Source organism: Phocoena phocoena, chromosome 7 (genome assembly GCF_963924675.1).
Source record: "Phocoena phocoena chromosome 7, mPhoPho1.1, whole genome shotgun sequence".
NCBI lineage: Eukaryota > Metazoa > Chordata > Mammalia > Artiodactyla > Phocoenidae > Phocoena > Phocoena phocoena.
Genome location: NC_089225.1, coordinates 37,830,483 through 37,849,667, shown reverse-complemented (window position 1 = coordinate 37,849,667; position 19,185 = coordinate 37,830,483).

The following is a 19,185-nucleotide window of genomic DNA, read 5'->3' as shown; positions in this document are numbered from 1 at the left end:
TCCTTAAAGAGCTCAATTTAATGCAGGTAAGTGAATATACCTTCCACACTAAGCATTGCTGGATCCAGACACAGAAGAGACACATCTATCTTCCATCTTTCCAACTCCCTATTTTGAAACAACTAAATAAGTCTTACCAAAAAAAGTGGATGAGAACTCTGGCATTGCTTTTTCTCATTATGCCTTTAAGATTTGATTCATACTACAAAGATCTGTCAACACAGTCATTCAGGTGGCAAGAGAGACAGCAGCTGCTGCCTAGCTAGGAAACCGATATTATTCCTGCAGTATGTGCCATCCTGCAGAGCTTGGATTAACTCAAGATGGATACTTTCTCTCCCGTGCTTCTTTACAAATTACTTCTGGTAGTTCCAGAGGTACTGCAAAGAAGCATTCAACATCGGCAAAGAAGTTATTTAAAATGAAATATGAAGCATTCTGACTGCTTCTGGATTATCTTTTCTGTTTCTTGATGAATTTTTAAAAAGGAAGTAGCAGCTTTTCTTCTATTAGAGTTCCTGAAAATGTGCTTGTGCATATATCAACCACGGTCAAGAGGAAACTGTTGAAATATTACCTTAGGAAACAGGAATCTATCCACTAGACATAGTCCTTCTTGTACATCTAGTTAGTATTGTTTTGTCATAACTCAGAAAAATTCTGACTCAAGCATGTTTGACTTCCACAATGCATCCTGGAGTCCTCCAGTACCTAGTAGAGCAATGAGCTACCAGCTACTATTACTGGAAACCCATCCCTCTCTTTCCCCACTACCTACCTACCTACCTACCTACACACACACACACACACACACACACACACACACAAGAATGAGAATTCTAAATACTCTACAGACCATCTGACAATTGCCTAATGCAATTTGATGGCAGTGAAGCCATCAAAATACTCAAGGACCTGGTTTTCAGTGGAGCAAGGGCAATGAAATTATATCCAAATTTCCCTATAAATCCAGTGTCTTTAGCTTCTCCAATTCCTGAAATCACCTTGCACCTTAAATTTTGCCTTATATAAGGTAACTCTGCTGGATCCCTGTAGACATCTCTAGGAGCTGTTCCTAGTTATCATAACTGATTTCAAAACATCTAATCAAAGTGGCAAAAAAAATTTCTCATGATTCCTATCTCCCTGTGAAGGGAGTATGAGGTCACAAATGTCTAGAAATTATTGAATCTTCTCCTCTCTGCCATTTCGCTCCTTTTAGAGCCTCTTTATACTCATGTGAATAAGAAAAAAACAAGATAAAACAGGAATCCCTTAACTTTGCTATGTGTTAGTTGCTAAGAAAGCACTTTGATAATGAATTTAAATCCTGAGTAGATTTTATAATGCCAGCCGCCCCTGACTCCTCTGAGCATGGAAAGTTTGAAGCCAATTCTGACCACATTCTAACTAACTCTGTTATTTGCCCATAAATAGTGTTATATTAGGATCAGATCCTGGAACCCAAGATAATAAGCATAGCAAGCAAGAGCTACTCTCACCATGTACCAGCTATTTTTTAATGGCCCAGAAAAGAAAGGGGTCTATTTAGCTGCATGTCTTAGACAGCTCATTTCTCCTCTCTGAATCTTAGTTCTATATCCACAAAATGAGATATTCATGACCTATTCTTAGGAGTACATTAGGCATGAATCAATGGTTTCATCTATTATATTCTGTTATCTTGTTTCTGGGATAAAGTGAAAATAGTAAGGAATAAAAGAGGTGAGTGTTAATGAAGTTCATTGCACATATAAGGAGGAGATGATTACTGGACGAAAGTACACAAGAAAAACTCTGAGTAACGATGAATGACAGGCTCCATGTGTTCACCACGGATGGCCCAACACATAGAATGTGATTTAAGAAGAACCATGGAAACCAAAATGCCCCAATGCACCTCCCTCCATCAAGCTGTCCCTGGTACCTCAGTTGAGATCTTGAGCCCTTTAAATATCCAAGCATACCTGAGCAAGGTAAGTTATATAGTAATGCCTTGGCTTTATTGGGCTTATCAGAAAACTGGACCCTTTCAGAACTCATGAATCGGTTCCAGAAGGTTTTATAGTGGAGAAGGCAGGACCCCTGGCCCAGAAGAAATGTGTAGCTCCTAAAAGGGCTAAAGACAGGATGTGGTTTGGTGGGGAGAAGAAACAGAATAAGTTACCAGAAAACTGGATATAAAGGAGGGACCAGATCACAAAGATATACAACAAAATTGACACTATTGATATAGTGTCAGATACTATTGACAGAGGAGAAGGATAGGACCTCCAGAGAGACAGCCTTCAACCCACTGGTCTAAGGTATCTAAATGCAAGATCTTCCAAGGACCCAACTGATCCTACAATATGACTGAAGCTTAAATGTACAGTTGGTGGTTCAATGGTAGCTTTAACAGAGTACTTCAAATGCAGGGAGTTAAATAGGTAATTCTGTCACCATTTCACCTAAGGCTTCCACTATTAGAGATGACTAGAGCTTGAAAGTAGCCCCTATGTCAATAGGTATTTTCGCCCACTCCTTTCACTGAACACCTCATCACCTTCTGTGATTCTATAAGGATTTCTGGGCTAGGTTTCTAAAAATAATACTGAGAGATAAAAGCCCACCTCATTTGTGGCCTTATCCTTTCATAGCAAGGGGTCAATTAAAGAATTCAAGCTAATATTTAAAACCAATGCTCTGAACATACCAGAATGAGGAACAGAAAGGAAAATTCATCTTTCCACTAGTTTTTTTTGGATCTTTCTATATATGAAATAGTAGTTAAGGGTTTTTAGCCAGGATCGTTTTTTAGTTCTCCCATGTGTGGGGGAAATTTTTCCATGTCCCAGAGCCTCAGGCGAACAAGCAGACCCTCAATGGGCTAGGGCAATTCTTCTATCCCTAATCAAGATAGTCTCACAGAACTCACAGCTGAGTTCTGGACTCACTATATTGGTCCTAAGGTCTAATAATAAATAAGAACAAGAGCTAGCATTCATGGAGCACTTATTACATGCTAAGAGACATTCTAAACACTGTATATCTACTTACTCATTTAATCCTCATTGAAGATTGCTGGAGTAGCACCATTCATAACTGCATTTTCCAGATAAAACTGAGGCATGGATAACTTCGGTAACTTGCCCAAGAACAAATAACTAGTAAGTGGTGGAGCTGTGATCTGAAAAGAGCCGGACTGACTCCAAAGCTTTACCGCCTTGCTGCTCTACCTCCCATTGCTTATACCTGCTGCTAAGTTTCCTTCAAGGGACTTAGAGGGGACCTCTTCTTTGGCCAAAAAAAAAACTCCAGTGAAAAGTAGAGCTAATGTTGGATGTCCTTGGGTACCATTTTCCAAAGAGTATCCTTCAGAATTCTATTCTCAAGGACATCAATTAACATGCTGCTAAAAAAGGAATATCTGTTGAAATAAGTTTGGGAATGCTGAGTACTATATCCTCTCGCAGAGAGTTCTAATTCACATGAGCATTTACAAGGTGATGAGAAGCCCTGCAGTAAAGAAATCTGTTTAACTTTGTTTAACACAGCATGTGTCAAGCATACTTGACATTGCTGTTAACCATGCATCAGTTAACATTCTAGAGAATAACATTTGTGGAACATCCACTTGGGGAAAGCTGGTCTAGAGCCATGACAACATACTCAAACTATTCTAAACATGGCTTATGGGATATGTAGACCCTGATCCCTGAATGGAAACTGAGAAATTACCCCTTCCCAGGTGACTTTAGAGGATCCCAAAGAGTAGGATGCATGGTATTATGGCAGCATCTGGAGACAATTTTTTTTTTTTTTTTTTTTTTTTTTTTTGCGGTACGCGGGCCTCTCACTGTTGTGGTCTCTCCCGTTGCGGAGCACAGGCTCTGGACGTGCGGGCTCAGCAGCCATGGCTCACGGGCCCAGCCGCTCTGCGGCATTTGGGATCTTCCCGGACCGGGGCACGAACCCGTGTCCCCTACATCGGCAGGCAGACTCTCAACCACTGTGCCACCAGGGAAACCCTGGAGATGATTTTGACCCCAAGGGACATTTGGTAATGTCTGGAATCCATTTGTTGCAACTACAGTTGGTACTGGCATCTAGTAAGTAGTGACCAGAAATGCTGGTAAACATCAAACAATGCAAAGTACAGATCTGCACAACAAAAAATTGTAGGGTTCAGAATATCAATAGTGCCACTATTGAGAAAGTCTGCCTAAAAGGAAATAACTTCATCTATCCCTGATACTGTACTTAGGCAGAGAACCTGACCTTCTCCACTAGACTATAAATCCCAAGAGCAAATAGCAAAGTCACCAAGACATGGCACTATTACCATTATACAATAAACACTCTGAATATTTGTTGACTGAGTGTCTAGGCTAAAGGATCCTTCCTTAGCTTTCACAGTGTCTTTTCTACTAGAATCTCAGAGCTCTGGGAACTTCTAGCTGAAGGAAACCCCTGAGACAAGTCACTCTGATTCAGGGAAACTGGCTGAATTGAATCTTAGTGGGCAACAGGAGGAGATGCTAGATTCAGGGCTAGTGAGCAGATTTCTGGGGCATGCCCCATAGTCAGAAGAAATGTCTGAGAACCTGTGCCTACCATTAAATGCACGGCTGGCCAAAGCGACCAATTAAGAGTTTCTTTGTTCTAGAAGAATGGTTTTCTCCCTGACTTTGAGGTTCTTAGGAAGTTTCTCCAACCCAGAATAAATGGGAGACTCTAGCCCCCTGGGTTTGGAAGAAACAGATTAAAGCCAGATGTTAAGGAACTTGGCAAATAAATAAACTGAATGGAAATAAACTAGATTGTGTCCTCAGAGCCCCCAAGAATAAGTTCCATTCTTTTGGGAAACCAGATAGAGGCCTAGGACAGGTAGATTTTGATACTTTGAGGTCATGCTAGTACACAGATCCTCCTTCAGGATTAGGTACACAACAGTGTTCTTGGTGGCCACAGATTCCCCCAAACTCAGTACACATATGCTCATAATGGACTAGGTTTCAGCCTCTGAGCATTTAACTTCTTACACATTCCAAGTTTGGAGTAAATGCACTGGGAGCCATCTGCCACTAAGCGTCTGGTTGGATTTGGACCTAATCCATCTCTGCCAGGTGCCTGACAGTCACACACACTGAAAACCCCAATGCCAAAATTATATGTGAATCAAGGACCTGAAGTTCCAAAATGATCCAATTAAGAAATATTTTTAGAACTGAGCTTAATTTTTCTAAGGCTTAAACTTTAACGATTATTATTACATAATCAGTGATCTCTGAAATGAAATCCAATTGAATATACTGTTTAAACTAGAGCATTTCTCACCATAGTTTGGTAACTTTGTTAATGTAATTAAAATATAGCTAGCCATACTTTTTCTCATAATATAATTTTTAAACATCTTTTTCAGCATTAGTATTCATAAGTCTGGTTAAAATTAGTAGATAACTGGGAAATATTACTTTGTTGTATTTTGTTCCAATGACCAAATACATGAACTACAGCCTTGTATACAATGTCTTTTCAAACTGCTATCCAAGAGCACAAAATCCGCAAACCATCCACCCAGCACCGTAAGAGGTGACCAATTTGTCTCAAAAATAGGATTTTAAGTTTTTTGAGGAATAAAACCATTCCTTGCACTTCTTTATATCTATAGTGTGCATAATAGGTATTTATTATATAATTCATAAAGTAAACCTAAATTTCATCACCGTATGACCTTATTAATAAAAATGGGAATGATAGCAAATACACATTGTGAACCTTCTGTTTACCAGACATTGCATTAAGCACACTTGACATATGTAATTTTCCCATTAATCATCTGAGAGAAATTCTGACATACCCCATTTTCCAAACAAAGCAACTGAGGATTGGAGAGGGTAATAAATTTTCCCAAGGACACAAAGCTAGTAAATGGCAAACTGGAGACACAAACTCAGATCAGTCTGACTTCACATTAGTACCACGTGGTAACCAGTTATGCCACTGGAGCTCCCAGATTATCTGTCTGACTTCAGAGTTCATTACCTCAATTACTGTTTTTCCCCATCCATGAACACACCCTTCTTCTGGTCTTCTATTAGCAGTAGGCCTTGTGGGGGAGGATTGTTATATACTCAAGAATTCCAGGAGGTGGCCAAAATGGCAGAGTAGGAAGACCTTGAACTCACCTCCTCCCATAGACACACCAAAATTACCACTACTTACAGAACAACAATCTATGAGAATGACCTGAAGACTAGCAGAAAATATTTTCCACAACTAAAGATGTAAACAAGAAACCACAACTAGAATGGTAGAAAGGGCAGAGTAGGTCAGGACCCACAGTCCTGGGTTGGCAACCCACAAATGGGAGGAATATCACAACTGTGAAAGTCCTTCCCAAGGAGAGAGGAGTTCGAGCCCCACATCGGGCTCCCCAGCTAAGGGAATCTGTACCAGCAAGATGAGCTCCCAGAACATCTGGCTTTGAAAACCAGTGGAGCTTGTGTTCTGGAGAGTCAGAGGGCTATGGGAAATAGACACTCTGCAATTAAGGCAGTAGGCAAAAATTCACATGCTTCAAGTCCCAGCCCAGATCAAGTAGTTTGAAATGATCCTGAGTAAAACTCACTTGCTGATTTTAGCAAGCCTCCTGGAGAGGCAGGAGGCAACTTGGATTCCCCCTTGGGACAGAGACAATGGCAGTAGCCATTTTGGGGAGTTTGTTCTACCACGATGACACCTGTGCTGGCAAGTGCTATTTGAGAATCCTCCCTTCAGGCCTAAAGCACTGGGAACCCAGGCCTGCCTGCAAGCAGACCAGCACCAGCCTCAAGCTCTACCCTGAATGGCACAGACAGTTGTACTGGGACCTGGCTCTGCCCACTAGCAGGTCAGCACCCCAGCTTTATACCACCCCAGGCTGTGCAGCCAACCACATGAGAAGCCTACCCCATGTTCCAGCGGGTCCATAGCTACCACACGTGGCATGGTCTCACAGACATATGGCTGGGGCCAACACAACCTACCAGTACACCCAAAGTAGTTGACCTTGCCATAACAGATGGGTGCATGCAGCCACATAAGGGGCACCACTAGAGAATACAGCTCTGATGACCAGAGAGGAACATAGTGCTGGGCCCCATAAGATATCTCCTACATAAGGCCACACCTCCAAGATTGGGAAATGTAACTGACATGCCTAACACACAGAAATAAACACAGAGTCTTAGACAAAATGAGGAGACAGAGGACTATGTTGAAAACAAAAGAACAAGACATAACCTCAGAAGTAGAATTAAATGAAGTGGAGATAAGCAATCTACCCAATAAAGATTTCAAGATAATGATCATAAGGAAGCTCACCAAACTTGGGAGAAAAATGATTGAACACAGTGAGAATATCAACAGAGGTAGAAAATATAAAGAAGAACCAAAGAGAGTTAAAGAATACAATACCTAACATAAAAAGTAAGCTAGAAAGAATACACAAGTACACAAGTAGATTAGATGATACAGAGGAAGGGATCAGCAAAATGGAAGACAGTGTAGCAGAAATCACCCAAGCTAAACAGAAAAAAAAAAAAAAGAATTTAGAAAAATGAAGATAGTTTGCACTTGGACAACATCAAATGCATTAATAGTCTCATGATAGGAGTCCCAGAAGAAGGAGAAGAGGACAGAGAACTTATTTGAAAAATAATAGCTGAATATTTCCTTAACCTGGGAAAGGAAACAGACATCCTGGTCCAGGAAGCACAGAGAGTCTCAAATAAAATTAATGCAAAGAGGTCTACACCAATACACATTATAACTAATATAGCAAAAATTAAAGATAAAGAGAGAATCTTAAAAGCAGCAAGAGAAAAGCAACTCATTACCTACATGGGAACTTTCATAAGACCATTAGCTGACTCTTCAGCAGAAATTTTGCAGGCCAGAAGGAGTGGACAATATATTCAAAGTAATAAAGGAAAAAATCTATAACCAAGAATACGCTACCAAGCAAGTCTATCACTCATTTTGAAGGAGAGATAAAGACTTTTGCAGACAAGCAAAAGCTAAAAGAGTTCCATACCACTAAATTGGCTTTATAAGAAATGTTAAAAGGACTTCTCTAAGCAGAGAAGAAAAGGTCACGATTAGAAATATGAAAATTATGAAAGGAAAAACTTCATTGGTAAAGGCAAACATACAGTAAAGGTAGTAGATCAAACATTTATAAAGCTAGTAGAAAAATTAAAAGACAAAAGTAGTAAAATCATCTATAGCCACAATAAGTACTTAAAGGATACACAAAACATAAAGATGTAAAATATGACATCAAAAATATAAAACAGGGGGCAGGGGAGTGGTCAGAAAAATGTAAGCTTGTTAGAATGTGCTTTAATTTAAGAGATCATCAACTTAAAATAATAAGAATATATATGTTGTCATATATGAACCTCACAGTAACCAAAAACCTAAAATAGATATACACACAAAAAAGAGAAAGGAATCCAAACATAACACTAAAGATAGTCATCATATTTGAAAGGAAAAAGAGCAAAAAAGAAGAAAGGAACAAAAAAAGCCCTCTAAAACAACCAGAAAACAATTCACAAATGGCAATAAGTACATACCTATTAATAATTACATTAAATACAATAATAGGAGGGGATTTAAACACCCAACTCACATCAATGGACAGATTATCCATTTAGAATATCAATAAGGAAACACTGGCCTTAAATACACATTAGACAAGCAGGAATTAATAGGTATATATAGAACATCTCATGCAAAAACAGCATAACACATTCTTTTCCAGTGCACTTAGAACATTTTTCAGGATAGACCACGTTAGGCCGCAAAACAAGTATCAATAAATTGAAGATTGAAATCATATAAGCATCTTTTCTGAACACAATGCTATGAGATTAGAAATTAACTATAATAAAAAAAAACTGCAAAAAACACAAACATGGAGTCTAAACAACATGTTACTAAACAACCAATGGGTCACTAAAGAAATCAAAGAGGAAATCAAAAAACTACCTGGAGACAAATGAAAATAGAAACAAAATTTTCCAAAATCTATGGGATGCAACAAAAACAGTTCTAAGAGGAAAGTTTACAGCAATACAAGCCTACATCAGAAAATAAGAAGAATCTCAAAGAGCTTACACTAAAGGAACCAGAAAGAAAAATAAATAAAACTCAACATCAGTAGAAGAAAAGAAATAATAAAGATCAGTGGAAATAAAAAGAGATTAAAAAAACAATAAAAAAAGATCAATGAAACTAATAGCTGGTTCTTTAAAAAGATAAACAAAATTGATAAACATTTAGCTGTGATCATCAAGGAAAAGGGGACCCAAAAAGATAAAATCAGAAATGAAAAAAGAGAAGTTACAATTGACACCATAAAAATATAAAATGTCATGAGATTACTATGAGCAATTATACCCCAATAAAATGAACAACCTAGAAGAAATGGATAAATTCCTAGAAACGTACAATCTCCAAAGACTGAATCAGGAAGAAACAGAAAATATGAAGACTGATACCAGTAATGAAATTGAATCAGTAACAAAAAAATTCCCAACAAACCAAATTCCAGAATCAGACAGCTTCACAGCTGAATTCTACAAAACATTTAAAGAAGAGTTAACACTTTCTCTTCTCAAACTATTCCAAAAAATTAAAGCGAAAAGAACTCTCCCAATGTCACTCTATGAGGCCAACATCACCCTGATACCAAAACCAGACAAAGACATCACAAAATTAAAAACTTACAGGTCAATATTCATGATGAACATAGATGTAAGAATTCTCAACAAAATACTGGTAAATCAAATTCAATAATACATTAAATGGATCATACCCATGATCAAGCAGGCTGTAACTCAGGGACGCAAGGATGGTTTAATATCTGCAAATCAATCAGTGTGATATACCACTTTCACAAACTGAAGAATGAAAATCATATGATCATCTCAACAGATGCAGGAAAAGCTTTTGACAAAATCCAACATCTATTTATGATTTAAAAAATGCTCAACAAAGTGGGTGTAGAGGGAATATATCTCAAAATAATAAAGGCCATATATGACAAAACCACAGCCAACATCACACTCAACAGTGAAAAACAGAAAGCATTTCCTCTGAGATCAGGAAAAAAAAAAAGGATGTCCACTCTCACCATTTTTATTCAACATAGTATTGGAAGTTGTAGCCACGGCAATCAGACAAGAAAAAGATATAAAAGAAATCCAAATTGGAAAGGAAGAAGTAAAAAGACACTGTTGGCAAATTACATGATATGATACTATAGATAAAAAAAATCACAAAAATGTTACAAAAAAAACTATTAGAAGTAATAAATAAATTCAGTAGAGTATCAGGATACAAAAATAATGTACAGAAATCTATTGCATTTCTGTACACTAACAATGAGCTATCAAAAAGAGAAATTAAGAAAACAATCTCATTTACAATTGCATCAAAAGAATAAAATAGGGGCTTCCCTGGTAGCACAGTGGTTGAGAGTCCGTCTGCCGATGCAGGGGACACGGGTTCATGCCCCGGTCTGGGAAGATCCCACATGCCGTGGAGCGGCTGTGCGCGTCCAGAGCCTGTGCTCCGCAACGGGATAGACCACAACAGTGAGAGGCCCGCATACCACAAAAAAAAAAAAAAAGAATAAAATAACTAGGAATAAATCTAACCAAAGAGGGAAAAGACTTGTACTCAGAAAACTATAAGACAATGATGAAAGAAACTGAAGACAACACAAAAAAATGGAAAGGTATACTGTGCTCACAGATTAGAAGAATGAATATTGTTAAAATGGCCATACCATTCAAGGCTATCTACAGATTCAATGCAATCCATATCAAAATAACAATGGAATTTTTCACAGAACTAGAACAAATAATTCTAAAATGTGTATGGAAACACAAAAGACTCTGAATAGCTGAAACAATTTTAAGAAAGAAGAACAGAGCTGGAAGTATCATGCTCCTTGATTTCAAGTTATACTACAAAGTTACAGTAATCAAAACAATATGATACTGGCACAAAAATAGACACATAGATCAGTGCAAGACTAGAGAGACCAGAAATGAACCCACACTTACATGGTCAATTAATCTATCACAAAGGGGGTAAGAATATACAATGGGGGAAGAATGCCTCTTCAATAAATGGTGTTGGTAAAAGTGGATAGCTACATACAAAACAAATAGACTGAACTACTTTTACTTTCTTACACTATATACAAAAATAAACTCAAAATCAATTAAGACTTAAATGCAAGACCTGAAACAATAAAACCTGTAGAAGATAACATAGGCAGTACACTCTCTGACACTGCTCTTAGTAATATTTTTTTTAGCTCTGTCTCCTCTGGCAAGAGCAAAGAAAGCAAACACACACACACACACACACACACACACACACACACACTCAAACATACAAATGGGACTACCTCAAACTAAAAATACTGGCACAGCAAAGGAAACTATCAACAAAACAAAAACGCCACCTACTGAATGCAAGGAGATATTTGCAAATGATATATCCAGTAAAGGGTTAATATTCAAAATATGCAAAGAACTCATACAACTCAACATCAGAAAAACAAACAACTCAATTAAAAACGGGCAGAGCACCTGAATAGACACTTTTCCAAAGAAGCCATACAGATGGCCCACAGACACGTCAAAAGATGCTCAACATCACTAATCATTAGGGAAACGCAAATTAAAACCACAATGAGATACTACCTCACATCTGTCAGAATGGGTATCATCAAAAAGACAACAAATAACAAGTTTTAGCAAAGATACGGAGACAAGGGAACCTTTGTGCACAATCTTGGTGAGATTTAAATTGGTGCAGCCATTATAAAAACCAGTATGGAAGTTCCTCAAAAAATTAAAAACAGACTGCCAAATGATCCAGCAATTTCACTTCTGGGTATTTATCTGAAGAGAACAAAAACACTAATTCAAAAAGATATATTCACCCCCACATTCATTGCATTATTTACAATAGCCAAGATATGGAAGCCACCTAAGTGTCCATGGATAGATGAATGGGTAAAGGAGATGTGGTGTATATATATATACAGTGAAATATTGCTCAGCCATAAAAAGGAAATCTTGCCATTTGTGACAACATGGATGGATCTAGAGAGTATCATGCTAAGTGAAATTCATCAGAGAGGAAAGACAAACACCATATGATCTCACTTATATGTGGAATCTAAAAAGTAAAACAAACAAAACAAAATGAAAACAGACCCACAGATAGAAAAACAAAGGTGGTTACCAGAGGGGATGTGGATGGGGGGTGTGAAATAGGTGAAGGAGATTAAGATCTACAAGCCTCCAGTTATACAATAAATAAGGTATGGGGATGTAACACATAGCATAAGGAATATGGTCAATAATATTGTAATAACTTTGTATGGAGACAGATGGTTATTAGACTTATCATGGTAATTATTTCATAATGTACACACAAATGTGAAATCACTATGTAGTACACCTGAAACTAACATAGTATGTATATCAACAATATTTCAATTTAAGAAAAAGGCAGTGAGCTAACATCTTAAATAGTATATGCTAACTGCCAGCTGCTTCCTAGTACACCAAATCTTCTGTTTCCTGTCTTGGTACACCACACCAACTTCTCTCCCTTAATGGAAAACCTGAAATCTCAAATGTTCAAGTGTTCAGACCAGGCCTCCTGCATTCTCTACAAAGTCAGAGGAGCCACTTACCTAGTGACAAACTAGGAACTACTATGCAGATAGTCCGAAGAGATTAAAAAAAGTGGCACAAAAGTAAAATAAGTGTTCACAGAATATTCAAAAATCATCTTAAACATCATTAAGTTCAATCCTCATTCTACATATACAGGCTCATGAGGAGAAGGGATTTCCCAGAACTTACACAGGTAATTAGTGACAGAGCTGAGACTACATACCCATTCTCCTCTCTATCAGGACCCATTTCCATCACACCATTTTCCCTCTCCTTGAATTACTCCAAGACAAACAAACACCAGTCTTTTATGCAGGGTGATCCAAGGATTTTTCCAATGACCCTTCTTTCCATGGAGCGTTCTAAAACTGGAGAAAGGAACTATTTATAGCTCTTATTTCAAGGTGCTTTTCAAATATCTAATTATCCCATGACCCACAGGAGAGCTAGAGGTGGCAAAGGACAGTGAATGTAGACGTGTCTTTTGCAATCATTCATGTGATGACTGAAACTCCAGTGCTTAGACAATGAATGCCAAGGAGGAGGATGCTAGGAAGTGAAAGCAAACATCTGTGCCTGTCATTTAAAGATATACTGAGGGCAGGAAAAAAATCTTTGAAATGCTTTTAACCCACTAGAGGTAGGTAACAAAGTGTTTGATCTCTAATGACATCAGCAAACTTTGCAAGAGTTATCTGGGGCAGATTTTCTGTTCCATTTCATTTTATTTTTAAGTGCTCTTTTGGACTTTCTAAATGATATAGTATAGGAGAATACAGTTCTGAGTTGTATGAGACTTTAACTGACAGCATTTGTAATATAGTCCATGAGTCTTAGAAATGTTTCCATCTACCAAATTAGACTATGTCTATCTGGCAGACGTTGCTACTTGCTTTGGGAGATGAATGGAGCTAAAACAACCATGGCTGCTTTTCAAGCCTTTAATTCAATGTAGACAGCACTCTCATGCCCAGGTCTAACTTGGTTTCACTGCTCTGAGACTACAGCACCTCAGCTATTATAGCCCAAAGAGAAAGATTAACTGCTCTGGAGGAACCAGACAAGACAAAATTATAATCATAGATCCTGGCATCTGGCTTCACGTGTTAACAGGCAGGAGCCAGAGTTCTTGCAAAAGGATGGATAGAAGAAAGAGTAAAGAAAAGCACAGAAACCATCAGAGTGCAAAATGTTTCCTTTTTTTTCTTTTCCCCATTTTAGCCATTCTTTCAAAAGAGAACACCATCAGAGAAACACACATGACTTGCCCTGTGCTTGAGACACTATCAAGGCTGGGAGTACCCACCAGAAATAACTGAAAATGCCAGCTTGCCAGGCCCCTTCTTTGCTGGTAAAAGTTTCCTTTTATCATTGCTGCAGTTACCTTCCCATTCACACCCTTGAAACTCCTCTTCACTGTTTTCTATCTTTCCTCATGATCTGACATCATGTTCTCCTTCAGAAATTACCCCTTTCTGAGCTACTGCTTCACATATTGTAAAACTGGGACATACTAAGTACTATGTAAGGGTCTGATAAATTGGCTGTACAGCATAACTTGGTCATGAAGATCAATAGTTTAGGTGCAAAGTTGGAGAATTCTGCAATTTCTAAGAAATTGCATTTTTTCTATAATAGCAAAAAAAAGCTTCATGATATCTCTCTCAACTCAACCCTAATAGCCTTTATTTTAACACTCTTCTTGAAAAGTAATTTTTTCTATAATTGTATTGCTTGATTTTTTTGGTTCATTAATTTATTCAGCAAATATTATTAAGCACTTGCCACAAAGCAAGATATGGTGTCATGTGTCTAGATTCAAATCCTGGCTCTGATATTTACTGTCTCACTTTTAGGTTGTTGTAAAGATTAACAGAGATAATAGGCTTAGAAATTAAGTGTATAGGGAGATGACTTCTGGAATGGCAGCATGAGGATCTCCAAGACCTTCTCCCCAATGAAACAAATCATAACTGGCTAGAAATAATTTTAAAAACAGACAAAACTCTGGAAATGGGCTTAAGAGAATACAGCAAATGAAGAAATATTTACTCAAGAAAATTTACCAAATCTTCATAAGAACAGGAAGAATCTGTGGCATTTAAGTCACAAGCTTCCATCCAAGTTCACCGTGATGGAAGTTCCAGTCTGGATGAGTGCAGTCAGGTACACAGGGCTCACTTTCCTCCCAGCTCCCAAGTGAGGGCTACAGTATTTCTTCAGGAGGAATAGGCTGCCAGTATTTCCCACTACTCCCCCACCCACCCACCCTTATCTGTATTGCAGAGGTTCTATTCCAGGCAAGAGAAGTTGTGAGGTCTGGAGGCCTCTTCCTCTAACTATCCTCCACTCATAAGGTGGAAACTCTACACTAGAATTAAAGGCCTTTAATACAGGGACCTAGATCACCCTTGCCTCAGCTCAGAGAGCAGAGGTTCCATAACAGGAAAGATAAGCTAGGAAGATCAGCTGCCCTAGCCCAGGGAAGCCAGGGTGTCATTCCAAGAAAAGTGAGTCACTGTCTCCATATCCAGCTCTGAAGCAGGGTACAGAGGTTTTTTTTTCAGAGTGAATATCTGAATATTTTCCCAGGGGAACAAATTTTATTGGAAGAGAATAAGGGGAAATTTCTATATTATGTTAAATGTCCAATATTCAATAAAAACATAGACTACATGCAAAAAAACCCCCCAAAACAGGAAACTGTGACTCACATATAGGAAAATAAAAGCAAGCAACAGAAATTACCTTTGAATGATCCCACATGTTAGACATTGTAGACAAAGACTTCAAAGCAGCTATTATAAATATGTTCAGAGAATTAAAAGTATCCTTGCTTAAAGAAGTAAAGGAAAATGTGATGACAATGTCTTATCAATAGAAAATATTATCAATACAGAGATAAATTATCGAAAAAAATGGATTTGGGAGTTGAAAAATACAATAACTGAGATAAAAATTTCACTGGAGCGGTTCAACAATAGATTTGAACTGGCTGAAGAAAGAATCAGTGAACTTCAATACAAATCAATAGAGATTATGCAATCTGAAGAATAGAGAGATAAAAAATAAATAACATCAGAGAAATGTGGGGCACCATTAAGTGCACCAGCATATGTATAACAGGAGAGAAAATAAAAAGAAAAGATAGAAGAAGAGATAATAGAAGAGGAGAGGACAGAAAAAAGCAGAAAAATTATCAAAGAAATAATGATTGCAACATTCTAAATTTGATGGAAAATATTAATATATCCAAGAGATCAATGAACTCCAAGTTAAATAAATACAAAGAAATCCACACCGAAACACATCATAGTAAAAACGTTGAAAAACAAATACAAATATAAAATCTTTAAAGTAGCAAGGAAAACATGACCAAACATTTAAAGGAGAATTAATACCAAACTTCACAATCTCTTCTCCAAAAACAGAAAAGCAAGGAACACTGCCCAACTTATTATATGATGCACTATTACCCTGATACAAAAACCAGACAAAGATATCACTGCTATAAACTGAATTGTGTCCTCCCAAAATTCTCTACCTCTGCAAATTTTGGAAATTAGACCTTTATCAGGTAATTAAGGTTAAATGAAGTCCCTCTCTCCCTCCCTCTCTTCTCCCCTCTCTCCCCTCCACACACTCAGAGGAAAGGCCATGGGAAGACAATGTGGCCATCTGCAAATAAGGGAGAGAGCTCTCATCCAGGAACTCAATCAGTCATCTTAATCTTGGACTTCTCAGCCTACTTAACTCTGAGAAATAAATTTCTGTTTAAGCCACACAGTCTGTGGTATTTTAGACTAATATAATCACCAAAAGAAATATAAAACTATAGACCACTTTGAACATGAATGCAAAAATCTTCAAGACATTACTACCAAACCAAATCTAACACATATAGATATGATTACACACTATACCAAATGGAATTATTGCAAGAATACAAGGTTAATTCAATATCCAAAAATCAATTAACATAATATACCATATCAATATAATAAAGTACAAAAGCCACATGATCTTAATAGATGAAGAAAAGAACTTTTTACAAAATCCAGTACCCTTTCATAATTAATGAAAAAAGTTAAAAATCACACAACCAACTAGGAATAGACAAAAGTTTCCTCAACCTCATCTACAAAAGGCACCTACAAAAAATCCACAGCTAGCATTATATTTAATGGTGAAAGACTGAATGCATTCTCCCTAAGATCAGGAGCAATATGAAGGTATCTTCTCTACCCATTTCTATTCAACATTGTACTGGAGGTTCTAGCCAGGGCAATGAGATAAGAAAAAAAGAAAAATATGAAAACATATGTTCACATAAAAACTTATACACAGATGTTCATAGCAGCATTACTTATATCAGCCAAAAAGTAGAAACAACACTAATTTATATAATTATATGCATGGATAAATAAAACATAGTATATCTATACTATGGAATATTATTCAGCAATAAAAATAAAATGAAGTACTGATACCTCCTACAACTTGGATGAACATTGAAAATATTATGCTAGGTGAAAGAATCCAGTCACAAGAGAACACATAGTTCATGATTTTATCTATTTGAAATGTCTAGAAATAAGGAAAACTATAGACACAGAAATTATTGGTTGCCTATGGTGGGCAGGGTGGTAGGATGGGGAGTGACTGCTAATGGGTACAAGATTTGAGGTGGAGGACTGATGAAAATGTTCTTAAGTTGGATTATAATTGCACAACACTGAATATACTAAAAACCACTCTAAAGGAGTGGATGGTATCTCAGTCAAGGCATTTTTAAAAATTAAGTTAAGAAAACATTATACCAGATCTGCACTAGGTGTTCTGTGAATGCTATACCCTTTCTCTTTTCTTTCACTGGATTTGATAAGAATGCAAAAATGAAGAAGTGACTCTCTCTTGGATATCCATCTTCCCTAAGTAGACCAAAAGTTACTCGAGAGCAGGTTCCTCAAGGTGGTTAACATATATAATCGGCCCTCTGTTTCCACGGATTCCTCACCCCTGGAAATTCGATCTATGGTTGGTTGAATCCATGAAGCAGAACTTGTGGAGATGGAAAGCCGACTGTACTACATCATTTTATGCATGTAAGGGATTGAAGCATCTGCAGATTTTGGTATCCTTAGTGGGTCTTGGAACCAAGCCCCCGCAGATACTCGAGGATAACTGCACTTCATATAAAAGGCACTCATTATATGTATTAAGATTTGTAAAACTATTCGTTTTCCAACTAGGAGAGCACTGTAAATTAAGGATTAACAGCGTGGATTCTGGAGGCTTAAAACCTGGATTCAAGTTCTAGGATTTAAGATACAAACCTCAAAGTTAGACCTGCTCGATTTGAAGCCAGGCTTTAACGCTTAACAGCTGTGTGAGTTATTAGCCTCTCCCAGCTTTAGTTTCTTTACCTTTTATGAAAATACATTTATATGCCTACATTTGCTCACATTCTTTCTATCAGGATGCCCTGTTCTTCTTTGTATCCAACCTTGGGAATCCCTCCTTTCTCTAAAATCTTTCTCCTCCATGAAGTCTCCACCAACTCCACCTCCCAGGCCAGTTATTTTATAGGGTTCTTGTGGAGGTTGGAAATGTAATAACATGTGAAGCACCTAGAATTGGGCTTGAATCATACCATGTGATTTTTAAATGTTAGCTATAATGTTACTGTTATTTTTATTTTTTTCAATGATAAATAGCTCTTGGTTGGGTGAGTATTCACTTCAAAGCTGGCATAACAAATATTTCTGAGAAAGTTAATAGTAGGATTACCACATCATCAAATGCCAGATATGGTGTCCTCTCTGCTGATTTTTCCTCTCTGTTGCTCGTAAGAACTGATGGAAAAATAAAGAGCAATTGTAGGAGGGGGCAAATCAATAGTTAAGAATCTCTTTTAAACGTGATCTCATCACTCCTATTTACTAGAAACCTCCAAAAATAAGAATGATAAAAATTACAGCCATCTGTTAGACAACTGCTCTATGCCCTGTGCTGTATACAATGAGCTCATATATATTACTCAATTAAACAATTGCTCCTTTTGCCCACAAAACAAAGTCCACACTAAAAGCATGCCAAGACCTTCCATCATTACTCTCGAGTATCTTCCCATCTCTCTCAGCACAGCACTCACATCCCCCTGTGCTTAATGCACGTGGGGATTGACCATGCTCTCAGGAGACTTGCACTTTTCCACTTTGTCATTTGCCTTATGTGCCTTTGCTTTTGTTGTTCTCTGAGCTTGAACTGTCCTTCCTACCCATCTCTATCCTGTTTGTCTCTATCCTGTTTGTTCATATCTTATTCGTCTCTCAAGTGTGTGTTCATATGCCACCTCTTCTAAGATGCCTCCCCCAATCTTTTCCCTCTCCTCCCATCCCATCATAAACAATCTCTTCTTTTTTTGCCTCTCTGCAGCCCTTTGCAC